The sequence below is a fragment of the Gymnodraco acuticeps genome, unplaced genomic scaffold (genome assembly GCF_902827175.1).
Source record: "Gymnodraco acuticeps unplaced genomic scaffold, fGymAcu1.1, whole genome shotgun sequence".
NCBI classification, from domain to species: Eukaryota; Metazoa; Chordata; class Actinopteri; order Perciformes; family Bathydraconidae; genus Gymnodraco; species Gymnodraco acuticeps.
Window position 1 is genome coordinate 3239060 of NW_022990042.1, and position 6000 is coordinate 3245059.

Below are 6000 nucleotides of genomic sequence, written 5' to 3' on the forward strand. Positions count from 1 at the left end.
GCACAAACTGTCAGAAACCGTCTCAGTTAAGCTCATCTGCATGCTCGTCGTCCTCATCAGGGTCTCGACCTGACTCCGGTTCGTCGTCGTAACCGACTTGAGTGGGCAAATGCTCACATTCGATGGCGTCTGGCACGTTGGAGAGGTGTTCTCTTCACGGATGAATCCCGGTTTTCACTGTTCAGGGCAGATGGCAGACAGCGTGTGTGGCGTCGTGTGGGTGAGCGGTTTTCTGATGTCAATGTTGTGAATCGAGTGGCCCATTACATTACATTGCATTTAGCTGACGCTTTTATCCAAAGCGACTTACAATAAGTACATTCGACCAGGAAGACACAACCTTGAAGAAAACAGAATCATACAAGTACATCAGGTTTCATAGAGCCAAACATTTCAAGTGCTACTCAACTGGCTTTCGGTAAGCCAGTCCTTTATTAGTATATAAGTGCTTTGTTAATAATTCTATCGCTCGAAGTGGAGTCGAAAGAGATGAGTTTTCAGTCTGCGCCGGAAGATGTGCAAACTATCTGCTGTCCTGATGTCAATAGGGAGCTCATTCCACCATCTTGGAGCCAGGATAGCAAACCCACGTGTTTTTGCTGATGGGAACTTGGGTCCCCCTCGCAGCGAGGGTGCAGCGAGTCGTTTGGCTGATGCAGAGCGTAGTGCACGCACTGGGGTGTACAGTTTAACCATGTCCTGGATGTACGAAGGGCCAGATCCATTCGCAGCATGGTAAGCAAGTACCAGTGTCTTGAAGTGGATTCTAGCAGTTACCGGAAGCCAGTGAAGGGAGCGGAGGAGCGGAGTGGTGTGGGAAAATTTAGGAAGGTTGAAGACCAGACGAGCCGCTGCATTCTGGGTGAGCTGCAGAGGTCGGATGGCACATGCAGGTAGACCAGCCAGGAGGGAGTTGCAGTAGTCTAGGCGTGAGATGACGAGAGCCTGGACCAGAACCTGCGTCGCTTTCTGGGTCAGCTGGGGACGTATCCTCCTGATGTTGTAAAGCGTGTATCTGCAGCAGCGGGTTGTAGCAGCGATGTTTAAAGTGAAGGACAGGTTGTTATCTAGGGGCACACCCAGATTCCTTGCAGTCTGAGTCGGGGAAACAACAGAGGTGCCGATGTTGATTGTTAGGTCAAGAGTGGGACAATCTTTTCCCGGAAGGAAAAGCAGCTCAGTCTTGTCAAGGTTGGGCTTGAGGTGATGAGCAGACATCCACTGAGAGATGTCAGCTAGACAAGCAGAGATGCGTGCGACGACCTGGGTCTCTGAGCGGGGAAAGGACAGAATTAATTGGGTGTCGTCAGCGTAGCAGTGGTATGAAAAACCATGCGGGCTAATGACTGATCCGAGCGAGTTTGTGTACAGGGAGAAGAGGAGGGGACCAAGAACAGAGCCCTGAGGGACCCCTGTAGTTAATTGACAAGGGTCGGACTCAGACCCTCTCCAAGTTACCCTGTAGTTACGGTCTTTGAGGTATGAGGTGAGGAGGGAAAGTGCAGAGCCTGAAACTCCAAGTTTTTGGAGAGTGCGAAGGAGGATCTGATGATTCACCGTGTCGAATGCAGCAGACAGGTCCAACAGGATGATGACAGAGGAGAGGGATGCTGTTTTGGCAGTGTGCAGTTCCTCAGTGACAGCAATGAGAGCAGTTTCTGTGGAGTGACCTGCCTTGAAACCAGACTGGTGCGGATCCAGAAGGTTGTTCTGATGGAGATAACAGGAGAGTTGTTTAAAGACAGCGCGTTCAAGTGTTTTAGACAGGAACGGGAGTAGAGAGACAGGCCTCTAGTTTATAACATCAGACGGGTTGAGAGTGGGTTTCTTTAGGAGAGGGTTTACTCTTGCCTCCTTGAGACTGTTTGGAAAGTGACCAGAAGTTAGAGAAGTGTTGATGAAATGGGAGAGAAACGGTAGAATATCAGGAGCGATAGTCTGAAGGAGGTTTGAAGGAATGGGGTCCAGAGGACAGGTGGTAGGGCGGGCAGAGGTAATGAGGGTAAGAACCTCACTTGGAGAGAGAGGGGAAAAGGAGGTTAGTGTGTGGGTGGAAGGAGGGTCTGGTGACCCAGCGGTGAGTAAAGGTGAGTCAGAAAAAGAAGAGCGAATATCATCAACCTTTTTTTCAAAGTGGTTAACAAAGTCGCTTGACAGAAGTGAGGAGGGGGGAGGGGCTTTGGGAGGGTCCAAGAGGGTGGAGAAGATGGAAAATAGTTTTTTGGGATTGGAATAGGAAGATTGGATCTTATCTTGAAAGAAAGTGCTTTTTGCCTGAGAGATCGAAGCAGAGAAAGAGGAGAGGAGAGCCTGATAGGTTAGGAGGTCGTCACAGTGTTTGGATTTCCACCGTTTTCGCTCTGCTGCCCTAAGGACGGTTCTATTAGCACACAGTGCATCATTTAGCCAGGAAGCAGGAGGGGACTGATGAGCCTGCCGAGATGTGAGAGGACAGAGAGAGTCCAGAGAGGATGAGAGAGTAGAGAGGAGAGTTTCTGCAGCAGAGTTTGGAGGTAGTAGTTGGAACGAGTCCGAGGAAGGGAGATGAGGCAAAGGTAGAGGGGGGGGGAGGGAACGAAGGTTACGGCGGACAGGTGCAGGATGAGAAGAGATTAGTTTGTTATGTTTGGAAACGGGTAGAGAGAATGAAATGAAGAAGTGATCGGATGTGTGGAGCGGGTTTACAGAGAGGTTAGAAGTAGCGCAGTTCCTTGAGAATATGAGATCAAGGACATTGCCAGCTTTATGAGTTGGTGGGGAAGGAGACAGTGAGAAAGCAAAGGCGGTTAACAGAGATGTTAGTTCGTCTATTTTCCCTGTCTGGAGGTTGAAGTCTCCGAGAAGTACAGCGGGAGGGACAGTTTCAGGGATGTGTGAGAGGAGATTATCTAATTCCTCCAAGAAGTCCCCCAAGGCGGTAGAGAACAACAATGGTTAATTGTATAGGATGGGTTACTGTGACTGCATGGAATTCAAAGGTGGAAGGAGTGAAGTTAGGTAGCTTGAAGAGGGAAAAGCTCCATTTGGGAGAGAGCAGGAGACCAGTGCCACCTCCTCTGCCAGTGGGTCTGGGTGTATGGGAGAAGGAATATGCTGTGGAGAGAGCTGCTGGGGTGGATGTGTTGAATGGAGTAATCCAGGTCTCAATGAGAGCAAGGAAATCCAGGGACTGCAGGGAGGCGTAGCCAGAGATGAAGTCAGCCTTAGGAACAGCTGACTGGCAGTTCCACAGGCCACCTGAAACTAGATGTTGGATCTCAGTGGAGCATGTGGGATAGATGAGAGCAGGCCGGTTATAGCGATTAGGAGATACACAGGGCCAGTGATAATTGTGAGAAGACACATGAACAGGAAAGGAGAAAATACACATGATTATAGCCTGAGGGGCTAGAAAACTAAAGAAAAGATAAATAAGACACCAGCGGTAATTAGCTGAATCAGAGTAGGATTTGCCTCCTCTTTGCCTCCCTCGTGACTCCAACAGGACTCCAATGTCTTTGTCAGTCTTCGGCTGTCTGACGCTACCATGGTGGTGGTGGGGTTATGGTATGGGCAGGCGTATGTTATGGACGACGAACACAGGTGCATTTTATTGATGGCATTGTGAATGCACAGAGATACCGTGACGAGATCCTGAGGCCCATTGTTGTGCCATTCATCCACGACCATCACCTCATGTTGCAGCATGATAATGCACGGCCCCATGTTGCAAGGATCTGTACACAATTCCTGGAGGCTGAAAACATCCCAGTTCTTGCATGGCCAGCATACTCACCGGACATGTCACCCATTGAGCATGTTTGGGATGCTCTGGATCGGCGTATACGACAGCGTGTTCCAGTTCCTGCCAATATCCAGCAACTTCGCACAGCCATTGAAGAGGAGTGGACCAACATTCCACAGGCCACAATCAACAACCTGATCAACTCTATGCGAAGGAGATGTGTTGCACTGTGTGAGGCAAATGGTGGTCACACCAGATACTGACTGGTTTTCGGAACCCCCCAGACCCCCCTCAATAAAGCAAAAATGCACGTTTCAGAGTGGCCTTTTATTGTGGCCAGCCTAAGGCACACCTGTGCAATAATCATGCTGTCTAATCAGCATCTTGATATGCCACACCTGTGAGGTGGGATGGATTATCTCGGCAAAGGAGAAGTGCTCACTATCACAGATTTTTTCAGATTTGTGAACAATATTTGAGATAAATGGTTATTTTGTGTATATAGAAAATGTTTTAGATCTTTGAGTTCATCTCATGAAAAATGGGAGCAAAAACAAAAGTGTTGCATTTATATTTTTGTTCAGTGTAGATAAATGTTAATTATTTGTTGTATTAAGAGTGATATTTAATTATTGTTGTGACCAGTCGGAACCTGATACTTAAGTTGCACGTGCATTGGTGTGATTACGGAGCCAGAAAGCGATGCACGTTTACTCGTGTGCGCGGTGCGCCGTGTGTTTTTTTTTTTTTTAAATGGCGAAGCAAATTAAGTTGTTTGACTGTGGGGTAAAAAGTTCGGCCAACCCGTCAACATCTGAAACGAATGTTCAAAGTGATTCAACTGATAAAGCGCAAGATGAACCCGAACGAAAGCAAAGAGGAAATGTGTAAAGTCTTGGGAGGCAAAATATATATGTACATTCTGCTCCGTTGTGCATTCACTTCCGGTAAAAGTTCCTTCAAAATAAGAGTCCCGATCTTATCAAAATAAAAGTGCTAAACGAAACTTTAACCAATCTCGAACCTACCCTTTCTTTAGGAGAGGGTTTACTCTTGCCTCCTTGACACTGTTTGGAAAGTGACCAGAAGTTAGAGAAGTGTTGATGAAATGGGAGAGAAACGGTAGAATATCAGGAGCGATAGTCTGAAGGAGGTTTGAAGGGATGGGGTCCAGAGGACAGGTGGTAGGGCAGGCAGAGGTAATGAGGGTAAGAACCTCACTTGGAGAGAGAGGGGAAAAGGAGGTTAGTGTATAGGTGGAAGGAGGGTCTGGTGACCCAGCGGTGAGTAAAGGTGAGTCAGAAAAAGAAGAGCGAATATCATCAACCTTTTTTTCAAAGTGGTTAACAAAGTCGCTTGACAGAAGTGAGGAGGGGGGAGGGGCTTTGGGAGGGTCCAAGAGGGTGGAGAAGATGGAAAATAGTTTTTTGGGATTGGAATAGGAAGATTGGATCTTATCTTGAAAGAAAGTGCTTTTTGCCTGAGAGATCGAAGCAGAGAAAGAGGAGAGGAGAGCCTGATAGGTTAGGAGGTCGTCACAGTGTTTGGATTTCCACCGTTTCCGCTCTGCTGCCCTAAGGACGGTTCTATAAGCACGCAGTGCATCATTTAGCCAGGGAGCAGGAGGGGACTGATGAGCCTGCCGAGATGTGAGAGGACAGAGAGAGTCCAGAGAGGATGAGAGAGTAGAGAGGAGAGTTTCTGCAGCAGAGTTGGAGGTAGTAGTTGGAACGAGTCCGAGGAAGGGAGATGAGGCAAAGGTAGAGGGGGGGAGGGGGGGGGGAGGGGGGGGAGGGGGGGGGAGGGAACGAAGGTTACGGCGGACAGGTGCAGGATGAGAAGAGATTAGTTTGTTATGTTTGGAAAGGGGTAGAGAGAAGGAAATGAAAGAAGTGATCGGATGTGTGGAGCGGGTTTACAGAGAGGTTAGAAGTAGCGCAGTTCCTTGAGAATATGAGATCAAGGACATTGCCAGCTTTATGAGTTGGTGGGGAAGGAGACAGTGAGAAAGCAAAGGCGGTTAACAGAGATGTTAGTTTGTCTATCTTCCCTGTCTGGAGGTTGAAGTCTCCGAGAAGTACAGCAGGAGGGACAGTTTCAGGGATGTGTGAGAGGAGATTATCTAATTCCTCCAAGAAGTCCCCCAAGGCGCCTGGTGGACGGTAGAGAACAACAATGGTTAATTGTATAGGATGGGTTACTGTGACGGCATGGAATTCAAAGGTGGAAGGAGTGAAGTTAGGTAGCTTGAAGAGGGAAAAGCTCCATTTGGGAGA